The 25,769-nt window shown below is 49.3% G+C and overlaps 1 protein-coding gene across 10 annotated transcripts in view; it reads right to left on the reverse strand.

The window, feature by feature from the left end:
• LOC102148130 (cell adhesion molecule CEACAM6-like) overlaps positions 1-25,769 on the reverse strand; it is a 436,353-nt gene that overhangs the window by 254,376 nt on the left and 156,208 nt on the right. The window lies entirely within an intron of this gene.

Raw genomic sequence — 25,769 nt, forward strand, 5'->3', positions numbered from 1 at the left:
GCTCTGCCTTTGTAGGAGCTCTGAGAGCCCACTCTCCCAATGAAACACTCTCAGTCAAGAGGCAGTGAGCGCACCTAGAGGATGCTCTTCTCCCACCTCAAGCTCGCCCTCCCTGTCTCCACTCCAGGGATCTCAAAAGGCATTCTCCCAAGGTTATTGCTCCCTCTAGTGCCTCCTTCTCTCCTCAGTCTTTCCTGTGCCCTCCCCTTACCCAGGCTTAAGCTTAATTATCTGGAAGAAACCAGGAAACTCCCATTTCCCACCTGGTCCTAACTGACCTAAAATACAGCCAGGGAAGTAGCAAACAGAAGTCAATAAATATTCTCAAGTGAAAATACTCCAAATCGTTTCTTTCAAATGGGGTCTGGCAATTCATACTCAATCCAGATGATCCACTTTGCCCTGTCACTCCAAACCCCACCCAGATTCTACACACACTTCTCCCCACCACCACTCTCACTCTCTCTCCCTCTACAGCCCAACTATTTATTCTTTCACTCATTCAACAAACGTTTCAGGGGTAAGAGCTAGGTGGGCCAAAGAAAGCAGGTATAGCAATGAATCAGACATGGTCTTATTAAAGATAATATAGGTTTAAAAAAACAATAACTAGCACATTTTCCTAGATCGTAGAACATCTTTAGTATTTACGATTATCATCACCATCATCATCATCATTATGGTCACTGTACTCCGTGAGCTTCCAATGTAGTATAGAAGACACATACGCAGAACCATCGTTCAAGGCTAGAGAGATGGTGTGGGAGATCTCAAATGCCATTTAAAAGGGCTTCAAGCTGTAAAACTTGGAAGATGTCATTTTTTTTAACATGAAAGTGAAATGATCAAAGCAACAATGTAAGGAAATTGAACTGGCAATCATTTGAAAGAATGAATAAAGAAGAAAAAATTATTACAACAATATAGAGACTGCCTCTCCCTCGGATCCACTCCTCAAATACCAAAGAAGAGAAAAAAAAAGAACACTGATCCAGAATCTGGCTTCTGTCATCCCAGACGAAAGAGAGGACTAAGTTGGGATGCTTGCCTTAGGAGAAAAAAACATTTTGACTGAGTGGTGAGTGGGGCGGGGCCCCATTTATGACATAAGAGAACAAGCCCCTCCCCTCTGGCAGGAGAGTGCGGGACACACAGCCTCCTCCTGTTCTTAATCCCTCTTCCCACAGCAAGAGGCACAGAAGTGCATCACTTGGGACAGGAGTGGGTACCAGCAGTGGTTGGCCCACTTGCTAACTGCCTTATAAAGGAAGACCAGGGATGTCAGGATCAAGAAGTGGAACCCAAAGGGAGGTGCAATCATGAGGAACCAATGAGGGATCTGTGACAAGGGAAACATGAGGGAGGAGGGGCAGAAGGATGAAGTCTGGGAGATCAACATCTCCTGTGAGGGAAATAACACCAGTGGAGCCAGGTGTTAAGGCAGTACCTAGACCTGACTGGGAACCTGAGCCACAACAGACACCAATCACCCAGCCAGAGCCTGGGCCAGAAAAGGCACCCACAGCCCAGCCAGCATCTAAGACTCAGCAGGGACCCAATACCCAACAGGAGGCTGCCTCACAGCAAAGACCTCTCACTCAGCAGGAGCCCCTTGATGAACATGAAGCTGAATCCCACCAGGAACCTAGAACCCAACAAAAATCTGCTTTGCTGCAGGAATTTCTTGCCACACAGGAGCCTGCACCACAGCAATCACCTCCCACCCAAATGGTAGCCTTCACTGAATAGGAAGCTGCCTCACAGCAGAGACCTGGGCCAGGAATAGAATCTAGAAGTCAACAGGAACCAGAATTGAGAGATGGACATGTAGCCCAGACAGAACCCAGCCTAGGAGAACCATCTAGCTCAGCAAGAAGCTAGATCAACACCTCCAGCCCAGCCTAGACCTGGACCCCGAAATGGATCACTTGCCCAGATTGGAACTATGTCCCAAGAGACCACCAAGACAGTCAGACCCAATAGCCCAGCAAACAGCTCCAGCCCAGGGAGCCAAATCCCAGCAAGGATCTTTGACGGAGTGGGGACTTCTATCAGAATTGAACCAACTATCCTCTCAGCAATGGGCCTCAGAGTGGAAGACATGCTTTGAGTGGGTCACAGACCCAGACTCAGAATCAGATTTGGGGTCTCTGCTAGGGACCCATTAGCCAGCTGTGAGGGGTGGGACACTGGCCCAGGGAACGAATCTGGCCTTCAAGGGGAAGCCTGGTTATGGAGTGATGTCAGGATATGGTGGGACATCAGCACTCAGGAAGAACAGCCACAGCCAGAAGCACAGATGCTACCGAGACATGGCTGAGTGTGAGCCTGGGGGACAGGGAGCCTCCCAGGACAGCCATTCATTCAGTCAGGGGTACTAAGGGCCACCAGTATGTCAGTTAGCCTGGGTGATCCCTCCCCAGTCCTGCCAGGCAAAGAGCCCCAGCCCCATCTGATGGATGAGGAAGCTGAGGCTTAGAGAAGAGAAGGCTGAGCCCGAGGCAGGGCAGTGAGGGAGCGGCCCAGCCAGGATCCAAGGCAGGGTGGGACTTCTTCCTCTGCACCAGGCTGCCCCCCACAGAAGATTGGGGGCAAATCACACAGAAGTGGGAAAGGGCTCTGGGCAAGAGACCAGGAAACGGGGGAAGCTGCCCTCCTGCAAGCATGCACCCACCCGTCCCCAAATCACCGAGCACAGCCCTGTGCAGACACTGCCACAGGCACCAGCGACACCATGCTGACATGGACCCTTACCCTGGGGAGCTCCATCCCAACTTAGGATCCTGAGCTCCCAGGAAGACACCGCTCCCCCACAGGTTCCCCCGCCCCCACCCCCGCCCAGGAGAGTCGCAGGCCAGCCAGGCTCATGGCCTTGAGGGCGTTCTCAGGAAGGGAGCCTGCGAGAGGTTCTGTGGGGTCCGCCAAAGTCCAGGCAGGGCCGGGACTGGATGGAGGGGGCAGCGGAGGGGGGGACGGGCCAGGACTCGGCGGCCGCCAGCTCTCCCTCCCCTCCTCCGAAGCGGGCAGGGGCCCGGCGGTGCAGGCTCAGCCCCCGCTCAGGCCCCGACCCTCCTTCCCTGGGCTCAGAAGCCCGCCATGCAGAAGGCAGGCGCACACGTTCCATCCGCGGACAGAGGGGTCCCTCGTTGAAGCGGCCTGAGGGCAAACAGGGCAGCCCAGTCCAGAGGCCGAAGGCGCTGCAGGGCCGGTGAGTCGGCAGGCTGCCATGCTGCTCTCGCTGAGGTATGTCCCTCCCAGAAGGGCTGTGTCCCTCAGGGCGGAGGAGAAGACGGAAGGATATCTCACGGGTTGCTTGCCTGCTTTGCGAGGGCGGGGAGGAGGGTTGGGAGGGAAAGAGGGTCCCAGTTCTGCTTTTTCCGGCGATGACGATGAAGAGCTGTTTCTCTGGGCCTCCAGAACCCAGTCTCCAGGGACATCCTCTCCACAGCGCCGCCGCAGACCAGGCCGCTTCCCCTCACGCACCCGAGGCGCAGTTGACTGTGTGCGCATGCGCGAGCCTTGAGCTGTCTCTGTCTCCCGCCTTTTCCCAGGCACGCGGCCCTCCCACTACTGCGCTCCTCGCGGCAGGCCGGCTGGTGGCTTAGAGTTAGTGCGCAGGCGCTACGCTTTCTCCTTCCCCCTCCCTTCCATTCCAGGGGAGAGTGAGAGGGCAGCGAAAAGAACTCTGAGAAAGAGCAATAGGAGAACCAGGAGACAAAGGGCAGGGAGAAGGCGGGGCTTCCGCCTCCACTGGTTCCCAGGCAGACAGCCAGGCCTCCGGTGCTGGCACCCCGCGCCTCCCCCTTAGAATTGCCCCACTCTCCAGATCCCTCTGGCAGGCAAGGTTGCATTGTAGGGAATCCGTTTGGTGGGAAGGTTAATGGGGATGTGAGGCTGAATGCCAGCACGTGGGAACATCTAGGCTTCCCTACTGGGGGGACCCTCGCGAGACTCCCCACTAGTCTGCCTGAAGGACGCTTTTTGCCAACTCCAGGGCTGCATTTTTGTTGGTCTGGGGCCTTTTAATGCGTGTGAGGGGTGAAGGCCAGGCCATAGGCCCTAGCGGTTGGGGGCGGGGTCAGGCAGTGCAGTGAGGCCTGGATTGCTCAGGGGGGCGGGACCCAGAGAGGAGCGAAGCCCCAAGGACTGGGTGGTGTGGGGGCCCGGCGGTGGACTGTAGCAAGGATTGGTCCTCGGGGCGGGGCCTGGCGGCTGGAACTGGCCCACGGACAAGGACTGCGGAGAGGTGATGGAGTCCTCCAAGGAAACGAGGCCCGCCTCACCGGGGAGCAGGTAGGGAACTGAGGAGCACGGATAGCCCCCTCCCCCAGACGCCCTCTTGCCTCTTACTGCTCACACCGGTCCCGCCTCCTGTCTGTCTAAGCACATCCGCTGTGTGGGATGAGGCCCAAGCAGGCTGCCCCAGCTTCACCCGCCTTCTCCTCCCTCACACCCCAGGACAGTGAGGAGCTCAGCAGCCTGGTAAAGTCGGAGGGTCGCAGAGCCTGGCGCTGCGGCCACGCCCCCAACAGGCACCCCGCTCGCAGTCCCTGGAGGTGCACATCTAAGGCGTCGGCTTAGTGGCCCAGACCTCCAAATCCTAAGAGCCCTACATCAAGAGCTGGGCCCAGGAGCTGGGCGCCCCTGTGCTCTCCATCGACTACTCTCTGGCCCCCGGGGCCCCCTTCCCAGCGCGCTGGAGGAGTGCTTCTACGCCTACTGCTGGGCTGCCAAGCACTCCAGCCTCCTTGGTGAGCCCTGGCCCCTCACTCCCACCAGCTCCCCCTTCCTAACCCAGCCTGCTTCAGCCCCCACACCATACTGCAGGGGGAGTGAGGTATCTAGTGACTCAAGCCTTAGTATCTCACTACAGCCTCCCCTTACATCTCCTACCACCCAGCCCTCTGCCACCCATTCGCTCCCCACTCACACCTCTATCTCTGCCTCAACGCTTTCCCCAACTGCCCCACTGCTCACTGGACCTTCCATCTCCACCACTTCCTCCTCCTGCCTCCTGCTTTCTCACTCCAGCCCTGATGCTCCATCCCCTCCACCTCTCCATCTCCTCTGACCTTGTCATTCCTCCTCCTGTTTCTCCACCCCCTGCTGTCTTGCAGTGGCTCAACTCCAGTCCATTCATCCAGCTCCTCTGACCTCCAATTTCTGACATCTTGGGAGGCACAGAGCAGGGCAGGGCCACACCCCAGGGCACAGGGCTTGTGGCCCTTCAGTGCTGTTAGCCTGAACCCTGGCCTTCCATCTCCTGGCCTCAGATGCCCCTCCCTCCTGAAATAGCCCTTAGTCTCTCCTTTCCCACCACCCACCCTGCTTGCTTCTGACCTCCAGCCTCACAAGCTTCCCCAGAGCTTCCTGATCTCTGGACCCCTCCATGTCCTAAGTCAGCCTGATCCTCTGACCACTGTCCTCCAAACAGGTCCAAATGCTTGCCTCAGTTTACCAGTCTCTAAAAGTGCAGTTGGCTAGACCTTGGGCTTGGGCCACCACCCCCCACTCCCCACCCCTGAGAGCCCAGGGCTCGTGGCTCAGAGCTTGAGTTCCTCTCTGCCAGGCATGACCAGTGGTGAGGGAAATAGAACAATTGTTCTATTTATGATGTTAAATAGGAGTTAGTTGACTAGAAAATCCAAACTTAAAAAGTGTGCTTCAGAACAGAGAGTCATAGAAATAAGGCAGCTGCTTGTCCATTACCAAAATGACTCTTTCATCTAGATGATACTTCTAGACTCTTTTTTCATCATCTGTTGAAAAGCTTGTCATTACACAAGCAGTGATGTCACCAGAAGCCTATACTAAATTTCGTCTATCTGGAAGAACCTCTTAAACTCATCATCTCAGATATTTACAAAGGTAGGTGCCCTGTACATCCAATGTTTTAGAAATCTGAACCCAACAAGTTATTCTGGTCTGCTGGGCACCAGAGAAACCTTACAATGTTCCTTAAGCCATAGCATCATTCCTGTCATTTTTTCCCTTTACATCAGCACAGGATCTCCAGTGAGGCTGGAGGGTTCCCTGGGACATGGGTCGTCCTGGGGCTCCACAGAATAGCAGCCACTGACTCCATGAGCTGGAAATGTGTGTGCTGGGAGGTACATAGTCATGGTCTTTAAAGAAACACCCTGTACATATTTCCATTCTTTGTATTACTGTTCATAGTTGTGTGGGGAAAAGTAGTGCTTGAGGGAAGAAGGAAGGGTAAGTCTTTTGAGTAAGGTGTTTGCTTCTGCCAGTACCCTGGTGATGGTGGGTTTTTATTTGGTTTTGTCTTTTAATATTTTCAAGCTGCATGAGGAAAAGAAACAAAAGGTACTCAGGACAAAATGTAGTTTGAATCACTTTCATTCTGCTCGGGCCAGTAAAGTTCAGACATGCAATTAATCACAATTTAACACAGATACAAGGGAGATGGTAGGATGCAATTGGTTACTAATGACCCTGCCAGTGACTGCAACTCCTTAGTTGTAATTTGCAGGGCAGTGCTGGCCACCAGCAGGGCATCCAGGAAACATGCCTCTGCCCTGCAGGCCTTGTCACTTAGGATCTGTGCACATGGGCCTTGGCTGAACTGCTATGTAATATTCCAGACTGGGCCTTCCATAGCAAGAGATGGGTCCTGTCAGGTATTTCAAGAGCCTTCCTATTGGTAAGAATCAGGAGAGATGTCATTCACTGTGGCACAGCTTCTCTCAGGGCCTGAGGGAGCAGGTGGTGTCTGGGATTCACCATCAACTCCAGATCAGGACCAAGGACATGGGGAGTGTGAGGTCCTGCCTGACCGCACCTCTCAGGACACCACTGCTGGGCTGTCTGTGGGAACTCGGCCTCCCTTCCCACTCCCTGCAATGCAAGAAAGGGACCCCAGAGTCTCTTCATGGAGAGTTGGACAGTGAAGGGGCACAGGTGAATCTGGGGAGGTGGAAGTGAGGAGATGCTGTTATTCCTGGAGGGAGGAGGGGTAGATGGTGGGCAGACAGGAGTGCCCAGCCCCCTGAGCTACTGCAGCTGACTCATTGCCTCTGGAGAATCCAGGCTTTCCCCTGCAAAAGTTCAAGAACTTCCCAGTTCAGTGCTTCAGGCTGAGGCCCCTCAGTTCTGTTTCCTCACCCAGTCCTGCATCAACTCTCTGTCCCCGTCACACATGGGCAGCGCTGTTTGACTGCCCAACTTTCCCAATACCCCTAGGTCTTCAGAATGGTCAGTGCCCCCCTATTCCCACCAGTCTTGAGGCCAAGACTGGTCAGCTGTGGGAGCAGGCTATCAAGCTCCATCATCCTGATCATCAATCGTCTGTCAGGAGGTGGCAGCAGCTGAACAAAGGAGAGATGCAGGGACAATTGTGAGCCACCGTGTATGTCTGCAAGTGGACCTGTTGGGGAGGACCCAGTAAATAACTGAACCTCCTGCTAATATAGATGTGGGCAGTGTGTGCCTTGGGTCTTAGTAGAGTATGCATGGATATTTTCTTAATTTGTAGGACAGGCTTTTGATTTTGGAATTATAGTTTCCCTTAATATCACCTCAATCCCACCCATTTGGGGCACAGATTGCAAATTCTGCACCCTGGAACAGGGTTGGTGGTGGGACCAAGGCACTGGCACCCTGGCCCTGGAACTCTCTGTATGCACAGCTGCTGCAGAGAGGTGTTCTCTGTTGGGAGTAGTGGCCTTCCGAGACATCAGTACACATCTCTGGTGCCCTCACTCCTCCCAGCAGGCCCCTCACCCTCAGAGGCACCTGCCCTTGTCCTCATCCCTACCTCAGCCTTCAGAGCAGTCTCTGAGCTGACTGCCCCAGGGACATCATGAGGGTCATTTGCTCTCTTTGCTCTGCTCCTGATGCCTGCCTGGTGCAGTGCATGGTCCTCTAGGTTCCCTGAGGGGTGTGTGTGTGTGTGATGCATTCCTGCACACACGTGAAATCTCAAGGTGATGGAATTTGAAAGTCATTTAACAAACGTTTATTTTAAATGCAAGAATTCATTGTTAGGACATATGTATCGAATAAACTAGTGTTCCTGTCATAGACTGGATCACTTGTCTTAATCTTCCTGTCTTCCCGATGTTAGAATGACACATCCAGGCCCTTTGCCTGCACCTTGCAGGTCCTCTCACTAGAAGGAAAGCATATCCCCTCACCAGCCCTGTTTTTCTCAACCTTGGCCATAAGAACCCGGAAACCAGCAATCTCCATTCTCCAAAGGCACCCCAGGTAATTCTCAAGGACACTGAGAATGTGAGAAACATTTCCCTAAATGGTATAATTTGACAGGTTCCACCAGTAGGACAGATTTTTGCCATGTTGTAGGTGACAGGAGATTTGCATATTGAGTCTCCTTATCCTAATCTATAAAACTAAACCAAAATACTCAAGCAGTCATGTTATCAATTATGTAGAAACAGCTGGAATCTTAGGAGATAAAAATATTACCTGCAGCTCTGGACCTCCCTCAACAAATAGCAGAAAAGGATCATAGTCATTTCCCCCAGTACCCATGCCTGGACAGGGACCACTGGGCCCTGAGTGTCCAGCCTTTGGTGCCCAATATGCCTGGAACCATACCTCTCCAAAATGACTGGCTCCTGGGGTTGGTTCCAGGTCATCAGTCCAGGCTGCCATCCTCCTGGAGTCCCTGATGTCTGTCCTAGGAGCTTCACCCAGAGCAAATCTAAAGAATGTTTGAGGGCTGGGGGTTGTGGCAGTAAGAACACTTGCATTGGTCTCAGGTGATAGAAAAGGTCCACAGGAGCTCAAAGAGGAACATGAGTGCCCTCTAGTGGATGGTTCCTGCTGGAAGAAGAGCAAAAGAGGCCAAGACAGCTGAGAGATTAGGGGTGACCTTAGACTAAAGGCACATTCAGATTCAGAAGGATGAATATTTAAGGGTGATCAACTAACTTACGGCTGCCTGTAGCTAACCATCTAGAAGACTGGTTTTTCAAAGAGTGTAACCACAAGTCAGAATGACACCACTGGGTTGTACTGCAGTCAGATGAGGGACATACTATAGACCCTGAGATGAAAAAATACATGATAACAAATCTATACTCAAGTCATTAGACGGTCTACTGTGATGATCTTACCACCTTCAGAGGCACCTTAGCAATGAATGGAAAGTCATTCTGATTGGGAAAAAAATATCTTATTAAGAAGAAAATTATATCATTGGAGCGTCTCTTTATTTTCAGAATCATATATCTTGGCATCAATCCTTAAGTGTGAATCTACACCCAAAAATGTACTCTGTCAGAGACTGGCCATTGTTGGGGTCTCATTGCCAGCAAAAGAGGACTGACTGGCCCCAACCGTGGGCCCCTCTCTGAAGCAGAGGAGCCTTTGATGCTCCCTCATTGGTGGTGAGGGGGGGTTTTTTTTAGTGTCCTCACGATTCAGCCTCACTCTCGCACTCTGGGTAGAATCTCTTGTTTATCTTGGATTTGATACTTAAATTACCGACCTCTATTTCTGTGCTTCATCCATACAGCATGTTGACAGACCCAGGAGTGCCTTCAGCTCTGTGATTTTTGACGGAAAAGTTCTCAAAAATACTTGCCTTCACCTTCCTTGAACAGACCTCCACTTGAGTGCCATCATTATTACCCAGAAGTATTTAGACACTTTTATTGGTTGTGAGATGCTTTCTGACTCTGGGGGATGCGTGACTCTCTGCACAGGGATGACCAGTAGAAATGGACAAAGAGAAATCACATTAGTGTTCACAGAAGAGCTATAGGAACTCATGAAAGCTTAAAATCACAGGAGACTGCACATAAAATCCACATTCCTGTGCTGATACGTGGATCCTGGTGACTTTTGCCATTTCCTTAAGAGCTAAAGTACAAAAAGTGATATTAATAATGAACTGGAGAGTAAGATATACCTCACCGCTACTGATAAAAGTAAAATAGTCGTTTTTCCTTAACAGAGCATCCAGTGCATTATGTTCATTTTCACAATGATGTAACTGTGACTACAGGCTATATACAATTTTGTGACCTAACAGAAATGGCTACAATTTTCCCTTTAAATCTCAAATACAAAACTAGAAGGTGGCTCCCAGGCCTTCTCCCAGATCACACGGTCTGTGATGAGCAGCAGGATGAGTCGAGCCACAGCTCCCATGGTCCTCAAGATAGCCGGGGCACCCTGGGCTATCCCTGCACCCTGATGTCCCCACATCCACGGGACCCTGATTGGTGAGTGCAGGGGCAGCTGCTGGAGAGTCCCCCTCTCTGTGGCCCCATTCCAACCATCACCACAACCTTGCACTCTTCTCCTCTAGCCGTGTCCACAGACATCCCAAAGTTCTGGCAGAACAAAACCTACTAGAAAGCACTGACCCCATGCTCAGCTTTCATGGGCAGCTCCTGGGCATGCCTGGACCCCATGACCACCCACCAACATGCAGCCAGATGGACCTGCCAGTCCTCGCAGAACCCCATCACCTGACCCTTCTCTCCCACGACAGGAGCGTCAGGTGAGGTGGAGGGTTTGATTGGCTAGGCACTGAAAGTGTCCAGATTCCAGTGCCAGGGAGGTGGTGCTGAGGCCTCTGGTGGTGCCAAGATGGGAGACTGAGGCTTGAAAAGGAACAGGCAGTGAGAGCAGGAGGTGGAGCCAGGGTGTGGGCCACCATGATTAATCTATGATGGGAGATGATTTTGTGTGTGTGTGTGCCCAGGGGGCACTGTGAACAGGCTCCACTTAAGAGACAATGTCTGCGAGGATGAGAGGTAAGCCAAGCCAGATATACAGCCATCCCTGTGTGTACCCCGTAACAGACGCTTGATAACAGTCATTAAATGGCTGAAGGAAACCACACGATGGAAGCCTGTCACCTTCTGTGACACTTGGGAGTCAGAGCATGTTCACTGTAGACACAGAGACACCAGCATCAACATGGGAGGAGGCCATCAGGTGCCCAAAGCTGTCCCGAGGAGAGGCCTTTTCCCTTGTTGAGTCAGGAGGGAGGACAGGGGCCTCCTAACAGTGAGGGTTTGGATCCCCATTCATTCCCAGAAAATCATACCTCCACCCCATCTCCACCTTGTGACTTCTCTCTGCAGAGGGCCTGGGCTAGCAGCCTGTGTCCTTCCTCTTCTCACAGAGATCTGACCTGACACAAAATCTGGATTTTCTACCCCACTTAAAATTACTATCAAAAGAGAAGGGAGTTCCACTGTGACCTCAAAGAAGAAGCGTGGAGTGACTCCTTACCCCGATGTTCCCTAGTCTGTGGAGACACCTCACTATGGTCCCCTGATGACTTCTCATCAAGCCAAGGTATCCCAGTGAATGAGGGAAACTCCCCAGGCACGATGGGACACGAGAACCAGGATCTGCATTTGCTTCCATCTCAGTGTGTCCCATGGGGGCCTCCCCTCCAACAAAGGAATTCCCAGGATCCCCTAGCTGACTCTCCACATGGAGCTGTTTCAGGTCCCTAGCCCTGTGGGGAGATCTAGAGCAGACGACAGAAGGGGACACAGATGACTTTGATGCAGCACACTCAGTTCTGTGATGGGAGAAACAGAGGCCATGCTGAAGATCAGTCTGCCAAGGCCAGTGCCCTCTCCCGAAAGCCTCAAGAGACCCCTCACCAGGCCTTTCTATTGCAAGCTCGGGAGCAGAGACCTCCTCCTGAGGCAGCACATCCACTAGGCAGCACAGAACACTGGATCAGGAGTCCACTGGACAATGCCTGTCCTTGCCCTGGGCTCACCCTGCACTGGGATGGAGTCAGGCAGCCTGGGGACCTGCAGTGACCAAGGTACAGACTGACCAACCCCTATAACATGGAGGTCAGAACCCACATCTGTCCAGGTCTTAGGAACTGCTCACACCCTATGGAGCCCAGGTAACATGACATGGGCCACAGGTCTCTTCGTGCCCTCCAGGAGATGACATTGGGACACACAGAGACAAGACACAGGAAATTAACACATAAATGTGACTTTGGCTAAGGAGGTGCAGAAGGAGCCTGATTTCTATCCCTTACTCAAACCATCCCTTCTGAGTCCTGCCTACCTTCCTAGAATGTCTCACCCACTCTTCTAGGGCCTCGGGGCACCCTGCTACTTCAGGAGTCCCTGCAAAGCTCCACACTCCTTGCATAGTACCATCCATGGGGAAGACAGGGTGACCACAGGAAACTGAGCCAGGCAGAGCACAGAGGCAGCCAGGATGGTGAAGGAGCACATGGATAGGCTCTGAGCTACTGCTGAACCAACAGACATGGAGGTGGGGGTCTCCCTGAAACCTTCCTCCAAGGACCAGGTAGCCTACCCACCAACACCATCCTCTCACCCAGGACATGCAGAAAACCTCCCCCATCACACCCAGGACTGCAGCTCCTTCTGAGACACCTGTACTGGGTGTCTGTCCCAGAAAGCAGAGCCAAGGCTGATGACACCAGAAATGGAGAGTGGGTCACCTCACGAGTCATCACTCAGTTTGCCCCTTTCTCACCCCCAGAGTCATCTCTGTGACCTTTCTGCTGGGAGTAAGACAACCTTCTCAGAGCATTTGAGGACACTGGGAAGACCCTGGTTTCCAGCAGGTTTTCTGTGTCACAAACAGAAATAATCCCCCAGGTTTGGGGACTCCTGGGTCTCTGTGTGGTGCTGACAGACTCTAAGGCCAGGACACAGCACAAACCAATGCTGGGATGGCTGAGTCATCCTCTCAGGGGGCAGAGGTGCGCATCAGCCTTGCTTTTGAAAGTGTGCTGCGTAGGCCATTGTGATCAGCATCACCTGAGAGCTTGTTAGATGCAGACTCTGAGGTCCACCCCACACTTGCTGGGTCAGAATCTGTATTTTAAGTGGATCTTCAGGACTCTCACCACCCTGGGTCTATCCTGCAGCACAGTAGAACTCTGGTAGGACCCAATGGCGCATATTCCTTAGGCCCCCCACGTCAAAATGGTTAAAATGGTAAATTTTAGATTATGTGACTTTTATCTCAAAACAAACAAAAAATTTAGGAGAGGCACCTACACATTACCTTATAGAAAACTGGCACCAATGTACAGCCCTGGGAGTGTATGTGGTCTATTTATTCATGCCCACAGCCTTCCCATAGTAATTATGTGGGGGGAGAAGAGATGTCACCCAGTTATCCATCTTTCTTTCCTTTATTCATTCTCTGAGCAATTATAGCCATTTACTTGTTTCAGCCCCTTGTGTAGGAGCTATGTGGCCACTGAGAACCACAACAAGGCCTGTCCTGCCTGTCTCTCAGGTATGCAGGAATCTATAGGACACATGACATGAGCATAGGTAACTGCTCCTGAACACGTTGTCACAGCACAAAGGGGAGGATTCAGAGGAGGGAGTTCAGAAGGAACTCATTGTGTCCACTGGTGGAGGTTGGAATGACCTTGTGGCGAAACAGTCAATGAGGTTTGCTGCAAAGAAGGGGAAGAAGCAGGTTCATGGAGAAAGGAAAGAGGGCACCCCTGTGGGAGGCAGGAGCAATTCTTGATGGACCAAGAGTTGTGAGGGGCAGTGTATGTGGAAATAGGATGACAAGGAGGAGGTGAGAGGGAGCTCATGGGGGAAGGTGAGCTGAAACAGATCGTGGCTGTTTGGAAGAGTTGATGTGTTTTATGGGTGTCTTTTCCCCACAGCCTGAGCTCAAGAGGGCAGGATGGGTCAGGACACTAGGGGAGGGAGCTGAAAAGAAGTTACACCCATGATAAGTCTACCACCTATGGTTGCTCCTTCCTTGTTCATATTTGTGTGCACATCAGCTGTCCCCATTTTCTGTTTTCCTGTCCCTACCTGTGTTTGCAAAGGGAAAAAGGCTGGGAGCTGTCCATGGTGTGAGGGCAGCCCAGCGCCCTCCTGGCTGGGCAGAGGCTTTTGCGAATCTCATTGTTTCCTTTTAATACTGTCCCCAATACATTCTGCCACCACAACTCCACTTTCCTAGGAAATAGGGTTGGGGGTTGGGATAATTTAGGCATAATGTTTTACCTGTGTGTCTCCGGAAAGAACGGACCCAGAGTTTCAGGTGAATTTCTGCTAAGAGAAAATTCCCATGAGCAGAAAAAGAGTAAATGAAGGGAAGGGTCCTCATTATTCACATTTTTTACCGGTGGTCCCCTCAGTCACAGACCTGTTCAATTTCCCAGGAAGCCCCCTACTCCCTAAGGAGAAGGCAAAAAAGCCTGGAAATAAACGTTAAAAATTTAGAAGTTTTTCTCAGCTGGGAATGGCACTGCCCCCACTCAGAGAGAATTTGGAAATGACGGGGGACATATTTTTGCTCTACCAGTTACATGATAAGCCTTCCAGACCTAAGAGTGTAGGGATGATAAATCCCTGGTTGAACCTGGAGACTGTCTCACATAACATGGAATTTCCCACCAAAATGCCAATTGGTGCTCCTCAGAAGAAATGAATGCAAAGATTTTATTTTTATTTACAGCGCACATCCTCAACTGACATAATATATATTTATTTACTTCCTGGGCTTCTGTCTCCACATGAGAGAAGTGACCTAGCTTTGTTAACAGCTGTATATTCTGACTCTTTAATGAGGGAAAACCATGAGATTCATGTTTGAACAGTATTTAAAGAGGCTTTGGATGCAAAGAACAAAATATGAAAAGTATCCAAGGACTTCTTACCTGGTTTTTTATCTTCTCCGTTATGACGCAAATATAATTTTGTATTTATTTAAATGGCATTGTGCCACATATAAGGCTTATCTCATTTTTTTCATTAGTTATCTTCTTTGAGATTTATCCTTTAAAAATATTTGGGTCTACTTTAGTGGTTGTCAAATTTATGGTATTTTCCTCCCAGAGATATTGGGAAATGTCTGAAGATGTGTTTTGGTTGTCAGAAATTATGGGTGAACTATTGATACCTACTGGATTGAGGCCAGGGATGTTGCTACAAATCCTGAACACACAGGACAATCCCCTACAACCAAGAATGATCTGGTCCAAAACATGCATAGTTTCAAAGTTGAAAATCCTTCTGTAGACAAACATCGCGCTGTATGAGTTATAACAAGAAAGAATATGGTAATCTCCATGATAATAAAGCAGCCTCTTAATATTTTATATGAGAACAAACCCATATCTAAAAACTAGGCAAATGAGGGAGCTGGGGAAGGAAGACTGCCTTCCTGGAAAGTCTGCCTCCCTGGAGAGAAGGCAAGAAGGAGTGGGCAGGCACCAGGGAGAGAAGAGATTTGATAGGAGCAATGTTTCTCCAGTGTGGAAAGCAGGATAGTTCATGTTCAAAGGGATCCTGCCTGGCCTCCTCCTGGGTCCCCACAGAGGCCTTGGGCCTCCAGCTTCTTGGAAGAGAGGGGTCAGGAGCCCCAATGATGATCACTACCTCCTTGATGGCTAAGCCAGAAATCTGGGACTTCCTGATTCACAGAAGTGGAAGAATCTGAAGCAATTGAGGTCTTAAGTGGGATAGGAGGTCAGGGCCACAGGCTACTTCTTGTGGGTGTGATGCTTTGGGGTTTGCCAAGATTGGGGCTGAGGTATTGAGGAGGGGAGGGGGGGACTGGGAGATGCTGCAGCTTGACTGGTCTGGGACTACAAGAGGCCCCCAATCTTCTGTTGGGGGGGGCCCCAACATGGATTCAATATGGAGGGACAAGGATGTCTGCAGGAGGTTCAGAGCAGGATGGTCGGGACTTGGAATCTCATCTTTCCAAACAAAATTCTTTGCTTGGTGGGCTCCACAGGAGAAGGACAAGCATTGTAGAAACTTGGCAGCCCTGTCAGTGGGACATGGTGGAGGTGGCCTGTGGTGCTCAGTGACCTATGTCAGTGAAATGCGGAGTTCAGCAGGGTGAAAGCAACTAGGATTTGAGTCTCACGGGTGCCTGGAGAGCCCTGAATTTTGGGGGGACACAGTAGTTGAGTGTCCTCAGAGGAAAATGGGCCCCACTGGTGGATTCTGTTGTAGACTGAGGTAAGGCCCAAGGCCCTGGAGTTGGAGTCCTCACCCAGCTGAGGATTTGGGCCCTGGGCTGGTGTTGTCCCTTGTCAATGCAAATAATCAATAACCACTCTATAGTTAAGAAAAATAAGGTGATATTCATCTGAGCCAAGCTGTGGACTAGATCACAAGTCCAATCTCCACCAGAGAAGAAAGAAATCCAGAGAAGAATGGTTTATGACATGGTTATATCCCATTTCAGGACAAAGTACATACACCAAGCATGATGGGAATACAATTTTTTCCCCAAAGTCACAAGGAGATGTTTTGCTGCAGTTTAGCAGATAAACAGCAGGTCAACTTGACCTTGGTTCTCTGGAAAGAAAAGTTTATCTTCAAATAATTATTGATATTGGCATCAGAGGAAGGGAGACAGTCATCCCTATCTTTAAAGAGTGCATTCTTTGCTTTGAGAAAATGTTTGAAGCAGATGTATAGTGCACATTTGGTGGGCTATAAGTCAGGCTGCTCTGGGAAAAACAAGTTTTAGGCTGAATCAGATTTAAACAAGAATGGCTTCCTCATATACGTCAGTATTTGAAACCTTATTACTTTCATCAACCTTCAGCAGGGGATGAGAAGACAGAGATGGTTGGATATCTGGCTCTGTCTCATCCTCCCAGACAGGATTCAAGGCTTCTGTTCAGAGGTCCGGCAGGGCACAAGGAAGTGATCACCCCATTTCTCACGTGGGGCTTAATCACAGATGGCCAGTGCCGCAGCTCCACCTCCTGTTCTCACTGCCAGGCTCTCCAAGAAGAGCAGTTCTTTGTCAATCCTCAGTCTCACTTTCTCATTGCCTGAAGCCTCAGTACAGTCTCCCAGGTACTGGGGTCTGGGCTCTCCTCCCACAGTGAAGGCCTTGAAGAGCTGGGTATCTATGTGGGAATATGGAGGTGCCCCTGTGACCTCAGAAGAGTGATCTTGAGGTCCCTGGGCTCCAGACTGCTCTCCAGTGCAGAATAGGCCAAACACTATGTCTCACGTAACTCTCCCAGAAACAGAGAGGAGGGCTGGTTATTGGAATCATGGCCCCCTCCTGGGAAAGCGCCTCCAAGCCCAGACAACCACCACATGCAGGGACTGTTGGTCCCAGTCAGGTTGCATCTTAGCAGGTGGTCACAGGGTCCGGGTGGGAACCATGCTCATGGTGGGTGCACTAAGCCCAATGTAGGCTTGGTCGTGCACAGACAGCCATCCTGGAGGATCAGGCGGTGTGGTGGGTGTCTATGAGTAGGGATTTGGCTGTCAGAAGCTCCCCAAGTTCAAATGTGGCTGGAGTGAGGCACGCAGGGTTCTGGTACGTTTTGTATTGAGGCTGTAAGATGGTGCTCAGAACCCTCCAGGTCGGTGCCCCATAGACATGTGACAAGGTGGATGTCTTGAGCGGAGAGGCAGCACTGAGAGCAACCTTTGCTGAGAACCAGGGAAGCTCAGGCCTCTGTTTGTCCGGAGCTGGTCGGAGGTGATTGGATCTGGGAAAAGGGCCAGGAGCTGCAGCTAGTCTTGTATTTGAGATTTAAAGGAAGAAAGGCTTTCTACCAGGCAATGAATTTATAAATTATGAATTTATAAATATCCAGCCACTTCAGGATGATGGGGAACACATACTACTGAAAGGCATTCCCTTTCTACATGGTAAGAATGAGGATAAGGCACTTGGATGCTCTTTTAAGGACAAGGAAACAACTAGTCTTAACAGTAACTGTGGTGCATGTGTTATTCTTGTAATTCATTATTAATATCACTTTTGTAGTTTACTTCTTAAGGAAATGGTGAAAGCCAATCAGGATCCATGTTGAAGCACAAGAATGTGAATTTTATGTGGATTCTTGAGTTTTAAGCTTTCATGCTTTATGTGGATTCTCATAGGGTTTTAAGCTTTCATGCATTCATATAGATCACCATCTCTCTGAACACTAATGCAATTTCTCTTTATCCATTTCTACTGGTCAACCCTGTAGAGAGAGTGTCACATTTTTCCTTTAGAGTTGGAAAGCATCTGACTATCAAAAGAAGTGTCCAGATCCTTCTGGGTAATGATGCCACTCAAGAGGAGGTATGTTCAAGGTGGGTGAAGGTAACTGTCTCTGTCTCTCTTTTCCTCAAAATCTCAAGCAGAAGGCACCTCCTCTGCCTTTCAAAATGCTGGGATGGGCGCCGGCCCGGTGGTGCAACAGTTAAGTTTGCACGTTCCGCTTTGGCGGCCCGGGGCTCGCTGGTTCGGATCCTGGGTGCTGACATGGCACTGCTGGGCAAGCCATGCTGTGGTAGGAGTCCCACATAGAAAGTAGAGGAAGATGGGCATGGATGTTAGCTCAGGGCCAGTCTTCCTCAGCAAAAAGAGGAGGACTGACGGCAGATGTTAGCTCAGAGCTAATCTTGCTCAAAGAAAAAAAAAATGCTGGGATGGATGAAGGACAGAAATATAGGTCGGTAATTTAAGTATCAAAACTAAGAGTGGACAAGAGATTCTGCCAGAGTGTGAGAGTGGACGCATGAATGGTGAGGATGCTAAAAAATCCCCCTTCCCATAATGAGGGAGATTCAAAGCCTCCTGTGCTTCAGAGAGGGGCCCTGGGTTAGAGGGAAGCACACTGTCAGCCCACAGGAGCTGGGAATGAGACCCTGATACTGGCCGGTCTCTGACAAAGTCCAATTTTGGGTGTAGATTTGCACTTAAGGAATGATGCCAAGATATATGACTCTGAAAATAAGGAGAAATTCCTATGATTTAATTTCCTTCTTAATAAGATATTTTCCTAATGATAGAAATGACTTTGCATTGACTGCTGACTCTTAAAATGATAAGAACATCACAGTAGACTGTCTAATGACATTGCATTTAGATTTGTTATCATGTGTTTTTTCATCTCAGTGTCTATAGTATTTCCCTCATCTGACTTTGCAGTGTAACCCAGCGGTGTCATTCTGACATGTGGTTACACCCTTTGAAAACTATAGTCTTCCAGCTGGTGAGTTAGAGGCAGCCGTAAGTTAACCACCCCTAAATATGCCTCCTTCTCAACCTGAATGAGCGCTTTGTCCAAACCCTAATCTCTCAGCTCTCCTGGACCCTTTTTGCTCTCTTCCAGTGGGAACAGTCCACTACAGGGCACTCACACTCCTCCTTGAGCTCTTTAGGACCTTTTCCATCACCTGAGACCAATGCAAGTGTTCTTACTACCACAACTCCTGCCCCTTACATACCCTTTAGATTGCTCTGGGTGAAGCTCCTTGGACAGACTTCAGGGACTCCAGGGAAGAACCTCCCATTGGAGGATGCGGCAGCCTGGACGGGTGACCTGGAACCAACCTTAGGCCCAAGTCATTAGGGAGAGGGATGGTTCCAGGCACAGTGGGCAGGGAAGGCTGGATGCTCAGGATCCAAATGCCCCCACCCTATGTGTGGGCACTGGAGGAAATAACTGTGAGTCCATGGCCCTAAAGGATTGGATCATTCCTCTTAACTGTCCCTGCCTTCCCCATAGAATTACACATCTACATCCTTTGTGCATCAGGGGTGTGAATAAACGCCCCTGGACTTCTGATTCCATCTGGCTCTGCCCCATTAGTCTGACGTCATTAGGGTCAGGGGAGAGGAGGGAATGAAGCCTAGTCTGCCTGAACACTCTGGCTCAGGGAGGACACAGGCTGTTACTCCTCTTTTCTCTTACTTGCAGATGCTCCAGCCCAGCCCCAGGGCCATAAGTGTTGTAAGTAGATACCCATAAAGCAGACAGAATTTGGCCTTCTATCAGAGCACAAATCTTAAGTTGGATGAAATCTTGTTGGGGTACATAAGAGATGTGGGATGAGAGCAATTGCAAATTTAAGAGTGGGACATGGTTCAATTTTTATATTATTGGTAAACACCTAAAAAATGCTTGAGATTTATGAATGTAAACTACTTAGCACAATGACCTTTCCTTCTACACTTCTTCCTTGTCCACCAGAGGATGGCAGAGCTACTTCACAACCTGGAGTCTCCCCATGAGGCTGCTGACCTCCCTCAGCATCACCCAAAGCCCTGCAGGGTCAGACCCTCACCAGCATTATCTGGTCTACTGTTCTCCTCACTCTCCAAGCTCCCCATGCTGGACTCTGTCCGCACCTCCATCCAACCGAGTGTTTGCCCACCTGAAGGCTGATCCCTCTGCAGACAGCTCCTTAATCCACACTGTCTGTCTTTCATGGGGTGAATGTCTATTCATGCTTCAGGTCTTAGCCAAAAGGTCACTTTTTCAGGGCTGCTCTGGTGATCCCCAGACCACTTGAGACTCCATTACCTGCTTTCCCTTCACAGTCCTTCTCTTGATTAGAATTAACTCCTTAGTTCCATGATTTTCTCTGAGTGCCTGTCTCCCTGTCACAGGGCAAACTCTGTAGCCAGAGCCCCATGTCTTTTCTGTTCTCTGCGAACTTCCCAGGGCTCATACCAGGATCTGACATGTCATGGATGCTCAGTAAATACTCATCAGATGGATGAGGGAAACCTCACGATGGAATCCTGTCACCCGTGTGTGACTCCTGGGGGTTAGAGCATGTTCTGTGTAGACACAGGGGCCCTGGCATCAGCATGAGAGGAGGCCACCAAGTGCCCACAGCTGTCTCAGGGATGGGCCTATACCCCTTGTAGAGTCAGGAGAAGGGGAAGGGGCCTCCTAATAGCGAGGGGTTGGGTCCTCATTCATTCAAAGAAAATCACACCCTCTCCCCATCTCTACCTTGTAAGTGATTACTCTCCCAGGAGGGACTGGGCTGACAGACTGTGTCCTTCCTCTTCTCACAGAGACCTGATCTGGCACAAAATCTGGATCCTCAACCCCAAGTGGACTTACCACTAGGAGAGAATCAGAAGCAACACCCCATCCTGAGAGTCCTTCATCTGTGAGGACAGCTAGCTATGGTCCCCTGAAGACATCTCACCAGCCCAAGGCATCCCAATGAATGAGGGAAACTTCCCATGCAGGATGGGATGGGAGAAGCAGGATGTGTGTTTGCTTCCATCTCAGAGGGGCTGAGGGTCCCACGGGGCCTCCCCCAAGTAACAGAGGAACCTATAGGATCCCCTGGCTGAGTCTCCAGATGGAGCAGCTCCAGCTCCTGGGCCCTGTGAGGAGGTCTAGAGCAGATCACAGACAGGAACACCGATGACTCAGATGCAACGCACCAGCACTATCACGAGAGAAACACAGGCCATTCTGGGGACCAACCCCACATGCCTTGAGACCTCCCAGGGTGCCTTGGGACCTCAAGTGACCAATTATTTGGCCCTTTCCTTGAAGCCTCAAGGGCAGTGAGCTCCTCCTGAGACAGCACATCCACCAAGCAGCACAGAACACTGGATCAGGAGTCCACTGGACAATGCCTGTCCTCCTCCTGAGCTCATCCTGAGCTGTCATGGAGCTGGGCAGCCTGGGGACTGACAGTGATACAGGACCCTGGATGAAGGACCCCTCAGCCTAGAGAACAGAACTCACCTGTGTCCAGGGCTCAGTGCCAGCTCACACCCTCTGGAGCCTGGTCAGCATCCGTGGTGCAGCCCCTGACGTTGGCTACAAGTCTCCTCATGCCCTCCATGGGGGTGTCACTGGGACACACACACACAGACAATTTGCTGGAAATTAACACATGAACCTGGCTTTGACCAAGGAGGTGGAAAAGGAGCCTGATTTCCATCTCTCCGTTAAACAGACCCTTCTGGGTCCTTCCTTCCTTCCTACACTTTCCCACTCACCCCTTCTAGGGGCCTCAGAGCACCCTCCTCTTTCAGGTGCCCCTGTGCAGCTCCCCACTCCCTGCCTGGAACAACCCATGGGGAACGAAGGATGACCTCAGGAAAGTCAGATAGGCAGAGGATAGAGGCCCCAGGATGGGCAAGGAGCACACAGACAGGCTCTGAGTCACCACTCAGCCAACACACAGAGAGGGAAGGTCTCCATGAAACCTTCCCCCGAGAACCAGATAGCCCATAGCCACCTGACCTCCCACCACCATCATCCTCTCACCCAGGAGACACAAGAACCTCCCCCTTCACACCCAGGACCAGCAGCTCTTCCTCAGGCACCAGACCCTCTTTCATCCACAGGTGTTTACAGCCTGTTCCAGGCACAATGATATGACACAAGTATCTGCCTTGATGAGGGTCACATTCTATGGGGAAGAAGAGGGATATGCAAAGGGATCTAGAATGTGATGGCAGGGACTGACAAGTGTCAGGAAGGTAACAGAGCAGGGAAAGGTCAGAAAGTGAAGACAAAGGCTCTTTAGAGCAAGTGGGCAGGGAAGGCATCTCCCAAGGATACCCCTGAGAGTGAGCAGAGTGCTGAGGGAAGTGAGGGAGTAAGCTGGGCTGATGCCTGGGGAAGAGTAATGGGAACAGAGGAAATAAATTCAGAGGGGAAATAAATAAAGTAATGGTTGTCATGCTGCTGACTTTGACCAGAAGGAGGCGCACACACAGACACACACTCCAAGTCTAAGAGATGAAAAGACCTCCTCAGGACCCTAGGCCTCATCTTTCCTTCCTAATACATAGGTCCAAATATTGATTGATCTCTCTCTCTCTTGCCTCCTAGGCTGACTCTTAACCTTCTGGAACCTACCCACCAATGCCAACTCACTGTTGAATTGGTGCCTTCCAATACTGCCAAAGGGAAAGTTGTTCTTCTGCTTGTTCACAGTCTGACAGATAATCTCATAGGCTATATCTGGTTTAAAGGGGACAGAGTAGAGTCCAAACATCAAATTGCATTATATGTAATTGACACACAAGAAATTACCCCAGGGCCCGTATACAGTGGTCAAAAGATAAGATACCCCAATGGATCCCTGCTGTTCCAGAAGGTCTCCCAGAAGGATTACAGGTTACTACACCCTACAAGTTATAAAGAAGAATTTTCACAGTGAAGTAGGAACTGGACGGCTCCACGTATACAGTGAGTGATTTCTCTCTGACCTCTGGATTTGGGTGGGGTGTATTCTACCTCACACACACAGGACTGACAGGCCTGGACTGTGCCTACATCCCCCTCTGCATTATGTCACATGTGGTTGGAGCATTTGGTGCAGAACACACACAGTGGAGACAATTATTTGTTTCCTGATGTGTTGGTGTCACACCCACTGGAGTATAAAGGAAAGACTTTGCCTTCTCACTCCCGACTCTACACCTGCAGCCAGCACATAGTGACACTTGAGAAAGTCTGTGCTTTTTCCCCAGACCTACAGCAGGTGGCCTTATGTTCTCTGAGCGCTCTGATCCTCATGCATTTGTCTTGAGATACACAAACCTGCCTTATTCTTTTAAGGACTTGGGTTGGCTGAGAGGTGAGAGATGACAACTCTGATTGAAGATGCCTGGGAGGAATCAAGGTACCACACAGGGCAATGTTCTCTGTTACCTGCATAGTACAGGTACCCACACCTGTACTATAAGCAGCAACTTCAATCCCATGGAGCATGAGGTCCCTGTAGTGTTAATGTGACCCTGAGACTCAGAACACCACCTACACATGGTCCATCAGCAGTCAGAACCTGCAAGTAATGTCACATGGTATTCCTATGCAAAACTTTTTTCATAATCGCCATACCATTTTCCACAGTAGCTGCACCATTTTACTTTCCCTCCAACAATGCACAAGGGTTCCAATTTCCCACATCATCTCCAGCACCTGTTGTTTTCTGTTTTTTTGACAGTGGTCATTCTAATAGATCTGAGTGAGTATCTCACTGTAGTGTTGATTTGAATGTCTATTCAAGTGCTTTGCCCATTTTTCAATCAGGTTATTTGGTTTTGTTGTTGTTGTTGTTGAGTTTAGGAGTTCTTTGTGTATTCTGGATATTAACACCATATTGATAAATAATTTGCAAATTATTTTCTCCAATTCCGTAGGTTACCTTTTACTCTTTTGATTGTGTCTTTTGATGAACAGAAGTTTTTTTATTTTAACAAAGTCCAATTTATCTATTCTTTTTTGCCTATGTTTACTGTCATATTCAAGAAATTGCCAAATACAATGTCATGAAACATTCCCCCCATATTTACCTCTAAGAGTCTTACAGTTTTACATCTTACTTTAGGATTTGATCCATTTTGAGTTAATTTTTGTATATGGTGTAAGGCAACGGTCCAGCTTCATTCTTCTGCATGTGGATATTCATTTTTAACACCATTTGTTGAAAAGACTAACCTTTCTCCATTGAATGGTCTTGGCTTCCTGGTTGAAATCATCTGATCCTATAATTGAGGCTTTATTTCTGGTTCTCTGTTGTGTTCCATGATCAGTACTGTCTATCTGTCTTATGCCAGTGCCACACTATTTTGATTCTTTAGCTCTGTGGTAAGTTTTAAAATTGGAAGTGTGATTCCTCCAACTTTGTTCTTCTTTTTAAAGGTTGTTTTAATTATTCAGAGTCCCTTGAGATTCCATATGAATTTTAGGTTGGAGTTTTCTATTTCTGGAAAAAAAAAGTCATTGGGATTTTTATAGGAATTTTATTCAATATGTAAATAGTTTGGAGTATATTGACATCTTAACAAAATTAATCCTTCCCATGCATGAACATGGGTGTTTTCATTTATTTCTGTCTGCTTTACTTTCTTTCAAAATGTTTAGTAGTTTTCAGTGTACACATCTTTTACCTCCTTGGTTATTTGATGCCTAAGTATTTTATTCTTTTTCATGCTGTTGTACTTGGAATTGTATTCTTAATTTCTTTTTGGGGTTGTTCATTGTTATTGCATATAAATGTAATTGATTTTGAGTGTTGATTTTGTTTCCTACAACTTTGCTGAATTTGTTTACTAGTTCTAACATTCTTTTTGTATGGGGAAGGAATCCTTTATGGTTTCCACAAATAAGATTATATCTTCTAAAAGCTAATTTTTCTCTTCCTTTCCAATTTGGATGACTTTTATTTCTTCTTCTTGCCTAATTGTTTTGGCTAGGACTCCTGTACTATGTTGAATAGAAGTGGTGAAAGCAGCATCCTTGTCTTCTTCATGATCCTAGAGAAAAGTTTTCAGTGTTTCCCCATTGAGTATTATGTTAGCTGTGGGCTTTTCATTTATTACTTTTGTTACATTGAGTAGTTTCCTTCTATTCCTAACAGTGCCTGTCTTTTGTTAAAACTGTAACCACTTCTCTCTAGAGAATTGCTTCCCTGTGATATTCAATCCACAAGCCAGGAAGTAAAAGTCCTCTTCAGAGTGAGAAATCCTTTAGATTAGAAGCTCTCCAGGTCCTAAGGTTGTGAAGACTGAATGGTCGGGCATCCTCCTTCCTTAACAAATTAGTTAACAAGAAGTAAATGACTTCCCACTATATGTAACCTTCCCTTGGCCCCAGAGATGGACACGGCTGGCAAGCCTGCCTTCTCCAACACATACAGAAGTGTATATAAGGAATGTGGCCTGATCCTTTTTGAAGCCAAAGAAAGCTCTGGGGGGAAATCAATGAAAGTTCATGAAAGAAAAATTTCATCTGATGATGACATTGTAGGGCATGTGGGATGAGAAGAGGTTCCTGGTGCTGAAATTACAGAGATGTCCATGGGGACTAATCAGGGGTCAACCTGGGATGATATGGCAGTCAAAGGGGGAGGTGCAGCCAGCTCCTTACAGACCATCACCTGAACAGAGACACTCGTCTTCCTACTGAGGGTCAGGACCATTTCTGGGTCACATTTACAGAACTCACTATGGCCCTGTGAGTGGCAGAGATCTCTAAGGAAGGAATGAGGCCCACTCTGTCAGTCACCCCTCTGTTTCTC

Source organism: Equus caballus, chromosome 10 (genome assembly GCF_041296265.1).
Source record: "Equus caballus isolate H_3958 breed thoroughbred chromosome 10, TB-T2T, whole genome shotgun sequence".
Lineage (NCBI taxonomy): Eukaryota > Metazoa > Chordata > Mammalia > Perissodactyla > Equidae > Equus > Equus caballus.